Below are 12,989 nucleotides of genomic sequence, written 5' to 3'. Positions count from 1 at the left end.
AAACAAGAATGATTTTTTTTTATTGTATTTCATAGAATTTCACTCATCTCCTGAGGTGAAACAGACACTCATGTGGAGTCTGCCAGATATCATGTGGATGTGTGTTTTTTCCAGCTGTTTCATTTTGGCAAAGTCATATTGGCAAGAGTAGACAGTATTTGCCTGTCATTTGTTAAATGCCAAACAAAAAAATTGATTTCTTGTAATTCATGTTATATTCAAATGAAAATAGTAAGTACTGTATAACCATTTAGAGAATATTAGCTGGGACACACGAGGATTTGGTTTTATTTCCAAATTTAAAAATAAAAATTTTAAAAAGTGGTATCTGTCAGATGTTATATTACTAGTGGAGGGTTAACGAATATAAACAGTGAAAACAGGAAGTAGTTAAATAAATTTATATGGAGCAAAAGAGAATTACTCAACAGACCCCAAAATTCGTGCAGCAGGAACTGGTGATGTGATTAGGTTTCCATAAATGCGAGTTCCACCTCTTCGATTAATGGTGGAACTCGCTGCAACTACATGGAGGGCTTCCATCTAAGAGATGGCAGGAGTTGTCAATGTAATGAATTGGAACATCCACGTTCCGATGTGCATTAGACGGCGTTCATGACTCTGTCATCTTGTGGATGGGAGCCCTCCATGTAGCTGCAGAGGGTTCCACCACTAATCGTAGTGGTGGAACGCGCATGCCTCTAACGAATCCATTATTTTACAATGTGATGAGACTGGCGGCTTAATTGCCTCATTAATTTCCAGTTTGCAGGGTCTGACAAGTAATGTCCTCCTCTTTTGCATCCCACCAACCCCTTCTCACCTTTTTTCTTCTGCCATCTATGATCCACACAAGGCTATGCTTCTGACAATATAGCGACATACTGTTGTATTTCTTATTTTAAGTTGACAAAGAGGTACAATGCCTTGAAACCTCCTCTTAAGGTGCCACTAACAGTGCTTTTGAATGCATAAAGTAGCTTCTATTTTAAGCTTTCGCCTTGTAAATTTTGTCTTTATGAGATCAGAATAACGCTGGAAGGCTCCATAAAACTTTCCTGAAGTTGACTAAATTGGTCAGTTCATTAATGATCAAACTGCATGATGTTTGATGAATCCTAACTGGCAACTACTGTCATTCTAAATTGTACATCATAGTGTTCTCCTCAGAAAATTTTTCCAGCCGGGTGGCATTATGAAGTAGCCGGGTGGGGAAGTGTAATACTTTGCATAGTATGTTTAAATTAATATTGATCGAGATCAGTGAGCAGTACCGCGAGAATTGCTTAAATTTTAGCCGGACGTTCAATTAAATTCACTGGGGGGTGCGCCCATTTGATAGGTCCTGGGGAGAACTCTGTCATATAAACATTAGCTTATTATAAACCATGTAGTGTTTTAATTTAAATTATATTCAACTTAATCCTCTGATACCTTGGTGTATAGCAGGGGTGGCCAACTTAATTTGTGATGCGATCTACTTTTTTTTCTTCAAAATGTACCGCAATCTACCATCTCAAGAATTTCATTGCACATGGTTAAAATAGTTAACCAACACATATTGAAAATTGTTGTTTATAAATTTTAAAATTAAATACAATTCAGAATTCTTATTTTAAATTAACACATATTTAAATTTTTAATTTATGTGAAGTTTGTGTTTTCATGTCATCTACCAAGCTTTCAAAATTGAGGATATACTGTGATAAGGCCAACAGTAAAGAATCTTCTATATGCAAGTCTACAAGAGTACAGCAATTCGTCTTTGTTTGTTTCAAATACGAGAAGGCCGATTCCATAGATATGTGGAACCAAAACAGGAATTTCAAAAGTTGAAACCTTTTTTTTATATTTGGGACTAAGAACTAGTACAAAAAGGTGGATTATGCTCCAAAAGCTAACAAAAATATGCCATTTTTTTTTTATAACTATTGGAAACTTAATTTTTATAGTAGTAATAACTTAATATTTTAACTTTATTTTTATAATAGTAGTAACTTAAATATTAATAACCGACTGAACGTTCATTTAATACTGTACGTCAGATAATGTATGTTCATTTAATTTTCTTTCTCTTCATCGCTGTAAGCACAGTCTCTTCTGCAGCATCTAGATTTCTTGTACAGTAATACCCCGAAGTTACGCGATAGGTGGGTCCGACGAAAATCGCGTGTCGAATTCGTGTAAGTCGGGGTAAAACTTTGCATATAAATACATATAAATTTTGCTTAATTGGGACCAAGGACTAACAAAAACACTAGTTTAGAAGAAAAATATTAATAAAATTGCAGTTCTTTATACATATTAATACAAAATATGTATTAAAAAACAAATGACTTACGTTAAAAAGTTATTTCGATGTCGATGGCTTCATAAAATCTAACAAATTCGTCTTACGACACAGCGCGTTCTTTCTTTTTTTCACGCAGAATTTCTTCATAGCAAGCTAATAATTTTTTTATCTCTTGCTTTGTAGCTATAACGCGTTCTTCGTTGGAGTCTATGTTTTCTAAAATTTTTAAGCCCTTTACAATTGAGCCCTTTTCAATTTTCAACCTGTCAAGTTTGCAATTGTCATGTGCTTTTCGCCGTTGCTTCGTTTAGGCCTGTAGCACGTGCAATATCACATGGTCTTTCATTTCGCTCAAAGCGTTTCACAATTTTATATTTTTTCTCTATCGACAGAGGCGGACTGGCCATAAGCCTTACCGGGGAAACCCCGGTGGGCCAGTGTGATTTTGGCCATAAACCATAGTATGAGGCCACTATAAATTTTTCCGGGTAAGAATTTTTGATCCAGTCCGCCTCTGTTTATCGATAATTGCTTTTCTTTTTCTCTCTGAATCTGCAGTGTCTTCACCAGGACGCTTCCTTTTCACACCTTTTAATTAAGTATTTTACTCATTTTTAGGGAATAAAGCACAATTACAAAACGAGGAGGCACGCTTGATACGCATAAACAAAGCTGCGCGCATGTAGCAACTGAATAAACAACACCATAAAGGCAGAGATACACTATTAACACCTCACATTTCTAGGGGTTACTACCATAAAACAATAAAAATCCAGTTGCGTTTCTGCTAGTGAAATCTGTTATAAACTGGTAGTAAACTCGATCTAATTGCATTTGCGATTATACCGATAGCTGGAATTGTGTTAGTTTTTACGTTATTATGGTGAAATGTGTTTCCCCTTCACTGATATAAAAAACATAAAAGCAGCAAAGTTGAATTTTGTTCATCTTTCGCTCTCATTCTCCGCCGTTGCACCGTGTATCGATAACATATGAAAAACGACCTTGAAGATAGTGGGCGGAAGCGTTGCCAAACGAAAAAATCAAGAACCGCGTAACTCCGAGTTCGCGTAAGTCGGGGTATTACTGTACCTTCTGCTCTCTTTAAAAGTCACGAATTGCACTCTTCGAAGTCAATTATTTTTTATGGTCTCAAACAGGCCCAGGGATTTTCCAACAAAATACAGCGGACCCCTGCTTTAAATGATATGTGAAAATCCGAAGGATATTTTCCAGTTAGCAAAATAAAAATAAATTTATGCTTACATATATAGCTTAATTAATATGTACATACTAATTGATATTTCTGTCCATTGTATTTTTGTTTTGTTGTAAAATTAAAAACAGTAAAAATTATAAGCAATTAATAACAAAGAACATGGCACACACAAGTTGCAACAAACACGATACAGAGTAATGATTTATTATTATTATTAGCCATATGGTGCAAGTTGCACCGGCCAAAAAAATATTCCTGACTTACCCTGAGAGAGAGAGAGAGAGAGAGAGAGAGAGTCAGAACTGCCATTCTTGTCTGCATCTGTGTCAGGGAGCATGATTCATGAGATGTGAGACGCAACCTTGGTGCCACATCTGCCATTTCATAGGTGTCAGCAATATGGAAAGAGCTGCTTGGAAACACGAACGATGTCTCAGGCCAACACTGATTCATGGTCCACATCCATTACCTATCAACATTCACTGGTCAGTCTCCTGTCACTGTTGCCCATCTCACAGTATAACTCTAAGAAGCATGGCTTATTGTTCAGCAATATGACATTTGTCACCTTTTTGTTTTCCAATTGTTTGTCCCATCTAGTGATGTTAGTGGAAGCCATACTTCATATCAACTGTGCACTACAGTTTCTTAAATACTGCTGAATCAATATACAAACTTAATTGCTCACTTCAAACACTGCTTTGTGTTAAAATGGAAAGAAATTATTTTTGGGATCAGTACCTAATGCTGAAGGGAGGACCTTGTCTTTGATATTGATGCTATCACATTGCTGGATTTGTGAATTAGAATTAGTAGTGAAATAACGATATAAGCTTATACAGCATCAGCAAAAAAAAAACCCTTCTAATAATTTGTCTAATTCTTTAAATTTATTTAAACTACCAACTTACACAATATCAGATAAAAGTTTGTTCCAACAGTCTCTCTGGCTGAAAACAAATATTGCACATCAATCCTGCAACTATGAAAGAATAAGGATGACATCAGCATTTAGTTCACTCAATCCATTTAAAACCTTAAACATTTTGATCAAGTCTCCTTGGAGTCTTTACAAGTGTGAAGTCTTTACAAGAGTATCCTTTGTGCCCCTGACTAATCTTGTTGTTGTTCTCTGCACCTGCACCAATAGATCTACATCTTTTCTAAAGTGAGACTTCCAGAACTGTATGCAGTTCTGGAAAAGATGTAGATGAGATGTAGAAGATGCAGTTGAAAATGGCATAATCACCTCCTTGTTCCTACTGTATATCACTGACAGAATCCCATGAGCTATCCTAGCAGCCTGTTTGCAATGCTCACAGAACTTCATGTCTGGCTGTAGATTTACCCCTAAGTCTTTTTCATTTTCCTTGAATGTGGCACCAGCACCATCCAATTGGTATTTTTTTATGATTTGACTGTTACCCACATGCTGTATTTCGCATTTATCAACGTTAAACTTCAATTGCAACTTTTCAGCACTTCTGCATAGTTTCTCTGTCATGTAGCTTACCCTAATTCCTATCATTAACCTTACAAACCTTTGCAGGATGAATAATAACAGGTATTATAGAAAGTCTCATAACAAAGATTTGAAACTTAATGACTTCATCAATATTGTTAATATTGAGAACAGTAAGGGGCCCAACACTAAACGATGAAGGGCTGCTCTTCTTGAACAAATAGCATTAATCCAAGAAGGTAAATAAGTTAAACTGCAGCCATTATCAACCCATTGCAGGATGGAAGAAGCCTCCTCAATAATTCAAGAAGAACAGTGTCTATTAATAACTAATTAGTCCTCAGCCACTCAACCATCCCTTTATCCACTGCAGTAACTCACCCCTAATTCTACGCTGCTCCAATTTGTACGGCAGTCTTTCTTGCAGAAGAATAGCAAAAGCTTTACTGAAATCTAAGTATATGACATTAAAAATATATTTTTTGCATCCAGTTCCTTTGTTACTGCCATAGTAGCTAATCAGACTGGTCAGACACGATCTCCTAATCAATCTGTATTGTGATTTCCATATACAGTGGACCCCACTTTACGATATTAATCTGTTCCAGAGACACCATTGTATTGAAAATATCGTAATATGAATCCAATAACATTGTTTTTTGGTAATTCATTCCAAGACCTTGGAAGTTGAAATTTTTACTATATAACTAAGCTGTTCATCTCTCTCTAAAAGGTGATTTTTATAATGGAAATTGTACATATTGATTAACAAAATTGATTAAAACTAATATATTGATTAAAGCACAACACAAAAAATCACTTCAACTAAAGGATGCAAAAACAAAACACACGGCAATTGGCTGAGAGGAAGGTCCATGGTCGAAGACAATTGTAAGCTCATCCCATTGTAAAGTGAAATAAGTAGGCACCGGTTAACATGATCACTGGTTAATAAAATCAGCTTCTGTACTTTAAAAAAAAAAAAAAAATTCAAATCATTAAAATGCACTACACTTTTGTTATCATATGTTCAGTTATAAGAATCAATTTTGAATGCCTTTGTGATATTTTTCTAAAGCACATTTCTGGAGTTTTTATTGTTTTATGGTTGTCACAACCATAAAACAATAAAACCAATTTGCAGTTTCTGCAAATTGGGCTTGTCCGCTAGTGAAATCTATTATAAACAGGTCATAAACTCGATCTTATTGCATTCGCAATAATACCGATAGCTGGAGTTCTGTGGGTTTTTACGTTATGGTGAAATGTTTCCTGTTACGTGAAATCTCCAATCATATAAAAAACAAATTTTGAGAATCTTCTCTTCATTATTTTTAAGCTTCGTAAACTTGTTACTCCGTATCTCACTTGCATGTATCATGATAGTTGTAATTAGTGCGTGCTGTTTTTATTTATTTAGTTTATTTTTTTTTACTGTTTTAAATTTTACAACCTCCTCCCAAAAGTCATTGAACAGAAATATCAATTAGTATGTACATAATTACAGTATTAAGTGTAAATTTATTTTTATTTCGCTAACCTGTGGAAAATATTCTTCTGATTTTCACATATCATTTCATTTTGTTAATTGGTAATGTAATAAAGTGTAAATTTGTGATCTTTACTTTTATAGCCTGTGGATAATATTCCTCCTATTTTTGCTTATTAGAATCTCCATTTAACAGAATTCAATTCACAGATGTGATCATGATGACTGGTGCTTACTACATATCCTATAGTGAATGGTATTTTATTATGGAGAGTCCATCGTAATGTGATTTGATCATATAGTGAACCAACTGTAAGCGCGGGGGGGGGGCACCGTAATTGCATTCCTGTCAAGATGATCCTACATTACTTCTGTAACTACTGACTCCATTATTTTATATGGAACAGAAGTCAAGCTTACAGGTCTGTAATTACTTTGCCCTTTGTGAATAGGTGAGACATTTTGCACATCTCCAATTTATAGAGACCACTGATTGCAAGGATGCTTTCATAAATATGGTCAAAATGGTGCCTTAACTCTTGCTGCTTTTAATAAAATTGGTTCTGTCAGCCACACATTCACTATTAGCTTCTATTTTATTTATCACATAATCATTTAGTTCTCAGTTATAACTTGGTATACTTGTGGCATGCCCATCCCTAAAGACATCTTCCTGCATGAATGTAGATGCAAAATATTTAGTTTTTGGAAATCTGAACAGGATCATTAATAGTTATGCCCTTGGACCAATCCAGTGGACCAATGTGATTCATCCCTTAATTTCAAGTGTTAACAAAAACAAAGAATTCTCTGCTAATTTTCTTTGCATTCGTAGAAGGTGTATCCTAATCTGCTCTTAACTTGCCTAACTCCCTTCCTCTTAACGAGTTGATTGCACTTATGCTTAGGTTCTGTCTTCTGATAATTTATAGTCACGATGCATTTTTTCCCTCTGCCACTAGTCTCATTAATTCATCTGACATCCATTTAGGTCTAAATTTTGAATAGTATCTCTTAGCTGGTATAAAAAGCCTAGTAGCTTCTATGATTGCTTCCCAATTAGAATTTTCACTTGGTAATATCACAGCTGGTGAACAGAACTTTGAGTGGTATAAGGTTATTATTACATCACTTTTATACCATGTGAAATTAATAATGGTTTATTAGGCTGTTTGCCTACATTACTATACATTAAAGTGAGGTTTCTTTTGGGTATCAGTGAGATACTGGAAACATCACTTTAATGTAGGCGAACATCCTAATAAATTATATTATTAATTTCACGTGGTATAAGAGTGGTATTAATATAATAATAACCGTAATGGAAAACAACCATGTATTGTCCTTCCCTAACTATATTGGATCTAGGTACGGACTAACCACAGTCTGTCTCATTCTCAACTTCTTCCTACTACTTTATAAAAATGTTTGGAACCTCAGCAAGCAATAGGAAACAGTGAATTCAGGAAAAGAAAATAGACCAGATCCTCCCTCTAATCCAACTGAACCGTGGTCTGATGATGGGTATTGGTAAGATCTTGAACCAGCTTGCAAACCAACCCCAATGTCCAGAGTATGGGAGCAAAGGTTACCCCAGGCTCCCACTACACAAGAATCCTGGATCCAGCATAAAAACTTGGCACTATCCTATTGGCTAATGGAGTTAATCACTCACCTATAAGTTAACTGCTGTCAGCACCTTTTGTCTATATGCACATCAGGTTTCTGGGAGCATTTGCAAGAGGAGTCTGTCAGCAGGTAAGAATTGAATCTCTTTATATTTACCTTAGATCTCCTGTTTTCTATTTAAGGCAATTCAAAACTTAATACTTTAAAATTGTAATAGTAACCCTTCCTATTTTCTGTTTTCCTAACAGCATGGTCTGATGATGGGTATCGGTAAGATACCCAAAACATCACTTTAATGTATAGTAATGTAGGTGAACAGCCTAACAAACTCTATTATTAATTTCACATGGTATTAATATAATAATAACCTTAATGGAAAACAACCACGTACCTTTCTTCCCTAACTATTTTGAGTGGTATACCGTTTCTTTCATCTCTAATGTCTGCATTTGATGACTTAACCAATACTTGAAATTTACTTAGTACATTCTTAGCATCAGTGTAAAAGCAACTATATGTGCACCTGTTTTTGCTCTTTGCAAACCTGTGTTATTAAGAACACAGCAGCCCATATTTCCTTGTCCTATGAGAACTTCCAGTAGGCTTTGTAATCGGTTTACACCTTGCTTTTCAGGCTGCTGCATATCTCACTAGAAGAAGCATAAGCATCAATTTCTCGTCTCCTTGCAGCTGCTTTTAAACTGTTAGTTGATGTATCTTCCCCACTGAGCCACCTAATATTGCATTTTATTGCAATCTCAATATTCTTGCACACCTTCCATTTTGTGTTTCCCATCCTGTAAAACCAATCTCTCCTGTGAACAAGCACAGGCCATGCTAAAAACAATTTACTCCATGACCCCCCCCTCCCACACACACAATCTCTACAGGGCTAAATTGACTGATAAGGCTCTCACATTGCTTCTCATGTCTGGGAAAAATTCCAAACACTTCCAAATTTAATTATAAGTTGCAGCAATTTCTCAACATTGCTCCACACCCATTATGTAATTCACAGATCTCCTATTCTTAAAATCATTAGTACTAATATGTTTGTGCCCTGAAAAGATTCTAACATAGCATGGGCCATTCCACCTGTCTTTTATCCATGACAATAGCATTGAGCTGGGCAGCTGAATCCCTCAAATAATAAAATGAGACTCCCCTCCCAGAGGAATTTATCTCTAAAAACTTTAGACAATAACATACATCTGAGATTGCTAAATCAGCAAGACAGTTTTGCTCCTACTACAAACTGTGTGAATATCATCAACCGTGGGCACAGAACAAAAGCTCCGATGTACATGTTCAAACAAGCTTTTTATTTTACTAGTGGTTTGCATAGCCATTCACTCCAGCCCTTAGGCAGGTTTAGAGGTTATTGAAATGCTTTCTCTTGGGTGTTCTGGATGCTAATGTGGTTCCTATTCAGACTGGACTCTGGTAGATGGAATCCTTCTTTATTCTATAAATCTTTTGACTTTTTAGTTCACAAATCCAGCAACATAGCGTAAAAAAACATGGAAATCCTAGTCTCGAAACTTTATTAGGCATGTTAGACAGACAACTTGTGTAATCGAGACCTGCTAATTTTAGTAAAGTTGGACAAATGCTAACTTATTGTGATTTTCTCTTGTAGAGGATCTGTGTTCTCATTTTGAATTTAAAACAAATAGGGTAGCGTAGGCCAGGGGTCGGCAACCTTTTTTGAGTGAAGAGCCATTTTTCATCTAATTAAAAAAAGAATCTGACGAGCCACACCTCAGAAGGGGGTAGTGGGGAGGAGTTTTTTAAGAAATGGAGTAGAGTGGGAAGATGTTTTATTAAAAAAAATATATTTTGAAATATTATTTATTAATACTGAAAAAATGTAACAAACATCCAATTAGGTATGAATTAATGTGACTTTTGCTGCTGAACTTCTTGGGTGAGTATGCTGTAATTTTCATCTTTAAACATGCTGTGGGACTTGCATTGTTCAGACGGTTTATTTATTTATTTTTAATATAGTTCATATTCGAACATATTTGCTTGCAGAAATACATCAAAACAAAAAACAGAAGTCCAAGTGCAAATATTTTCAAATTTATATACATGTCCGGTAAGCTACTCCACACATCACACACAATTTGGTCTTGCTTTTTTCAACTCCTGTATTGCCATCCATTTGTGTAGAATTGCAAGGGCAGCCTTTTGCCTCTCCAAAGCCCTGTAGAATTTGCCAAAAATGCATATAACTCAGTCCGTTCCTTCTTAAATTCCCGGTTTTCTTGCTCAGTCTTTCTCTTTTGAGGTGACATTTTAAAAATGATAGAATTTTAATGTCCTCTTATTTCACTTATTTAATAATAATACCACGTCACTTATTTAAAAAGCCAAGTGATTTATAATATGAATTCACATACCCATTACAAACACTACGTACACACACACATATTATTTTATTCCTGTTTTAACTATTTTATACTTGCCGCCTTGCAGTACGTGTGTTCTGCTCGTGATGCGCGGGCAAACTAAACTGAGAAGTGTTTGTGGCTTGCACTGTCATATATGTGGGCTAAAAGTTAAAGAGCTGCAGGTTGCTGACCACTAGTGTAGGCTATTAAGAAGTATTTTCGGAATATTAAATTTTACTAGGTTTATTTTATTTCACTAATTACATCTTACCCGGATGCAGCCATTCTTAAATAAATCTAAGGTAAGAGAATTTTTGATTTAAGATATAATTCTAAAATTTAATATTCCAAAAAGAGCCTACACTATCCTATTTGGTTTATATTCACACCATTGATTTTAAATTCAAAATGAGAACACAGATCCTCTACAAGAGAAAATCACAACTTAGCAGGGATAAGGTGATTATCCTCTTGTATAAGGCAGTGGTCAAGCCACACCTTGTGTACAGGTGTAGGCCTCATTTTAGGAAGGATGTAGAGTTGCTAGAACGAGTACAGAGAAGGGCAACAAGACTGATGAGTGGAACAAAGGGGTGCTCTTATGAAGAAAGGCTTGAGTTCTGCTCAATGCTGATGGCATTCTTCCTCTTGCTCAGATTACAAACGTGAGGGGCATAAACTGAAATTGAGGAAAGACAGTTGTTGAATAGATGTGTGGAAATTTGCCTTTAGCCAGTGGGTAGTTGATTGCTGGAACAAACTCCCATCTGTTGTTGTGGAAGTTGATAGCTTAAATAAATTCAAGGAAGACGTGGAGAAACTTTTGGGGCAAATGGATGAGTGAAATGGGAAGTTTTTTTTTTTTTTGGCTGATGCTGTCTTGCATCATACACATATGCTAATGTTAGCATTTGTCAGACTTTATGAAAATTAGTAGATCTCGGTTACACAAGTTGTCTGTCCAACAAATCCAGCAACGTGAAAGCATGTGCATCAAAGGAGACAGTCATTCAGTTTGTACTTTTTTAGTGATTTCAAAATTCATTTCTATTTCAATGCAAAGTAGTTCTTTAAGTGAGTAATTCCTGTATATTTGTTCCCTTTGCTCACACATTTTTGAAATACACAAACTTAAATTTTTTTTTGTGTGTATTAATATCTGTCACTCCCACATATTTTGTGTTCAAAGCATGCATTCCTTTTTACATGGGGCAAGTTCAATGGTGAGTGGTGTACTTTGTATTGTATCAAGTTTTAATTTGTTTCACTTTTGGGAATTATACAAATCTTTTCTATTCTGTTGCCATGTTATAGGTAATTGCACAGAACGTTAAGTTACTAACATTGTGACTAATGACAATTTCAATTTTAGCCCCTAGCCAGCCAAAGGGTGCTTCCGTAGCCAGGTGGGAAGGAGCAGCAGTGTGTAGCACATGCTTCTTGATTAGACTGGGGTTCGAGCACGTCACCACCAAATACGGAGGATGCGGAAAGGTCAGGGAATGACCACCGCAATATTGCCTTAGTTGCTAATGCTCCTAAAAACACAATAACTAACTACATACCTAACCCTAGTCAAAGGGGAGAATTCTTCCAAAAATTGGTTGCATTGGTGACTTCTGCTTTGGTTTTCAATAGAAACTGGATGATTCTTGTATCATTGTGGTGTTAATTTTCTTTATAATAGCAAGAAAACAGAAACAAAGCAGTTATATGCCCGTGTTATAATATTGTAAGCAGTGATAATTACTTTAGAAAAAAATAAATCCAAACACATGTGCATAAATGTAAACTTTATTTACAGTTCAAATGGATAAATATATGTAATGAGACATGCTTTATTGTAATGTTTCGAGCTTTACACATCTTAAACTTCACCTGTTGTCAGTTGCATGAAATTGCACCAGATCATATTCACTATGAAGGTCAGTTTGATCCTTGTTAGGATAAGATAGATAAACTGTGGGGGAAAATCACCTTAGGAAGTATTTCAATTACTCCTGAGTGAACAGAATTGTTTTAAATAATAAAAAAAAAAAAAAAATTGTGGGAAGAAGAGGATCAAAATGACCCCATACAACCAACAACAGGTTAATGGTGCAATTCATGTCCATAACCAAATGAGTATGGTATTCAGAAAATAACTTGTCAATTTTTGAAAATGCTAGTAATATGTTACAACACTGGTTTCATTTTATACACCCACAAATACTGATTATGTTTCTTATTGTAAAATTACCATATGCAAAAGGATTAATTACAAGGCAGGCTTATTATCACAGCTGAATATAAAGGAATGTTATTTTAAATGTCTGGCCTAGGCATTTAAAATTCCCTTTCCCCTGCTCTCATTTTCCCAGTGCAGTTGCCTGAAGTTAGCATTTTATTATAACTTTCCTGTCAGAACTTTTAGCACAGATATCTAATTCAATATTAACATAAAGAATCTTTCTAGCTGAAACACGAAGTAGAATAACAGCTGATCATAAATGCTTTGCATT

Source organism: Mastigoproctus giganteus, chromosome 9 (assembly GCF_048544385.1).
Source record: "Mastigoproctus giganteus isolate SK-2022 chromosome 9, ASM4854438v1, whole genome shotgun sequence".
Classification (NCBI taxonomy): Eukaryota; Metazoa; Arthropoda; class Arachnida; order Uropygi; family Thelyphonidae; genus Mastigoproctus; species Mastigoproctus giganteus.
This window is presented reverse-complemented; position numbering follows the sequence as displayed.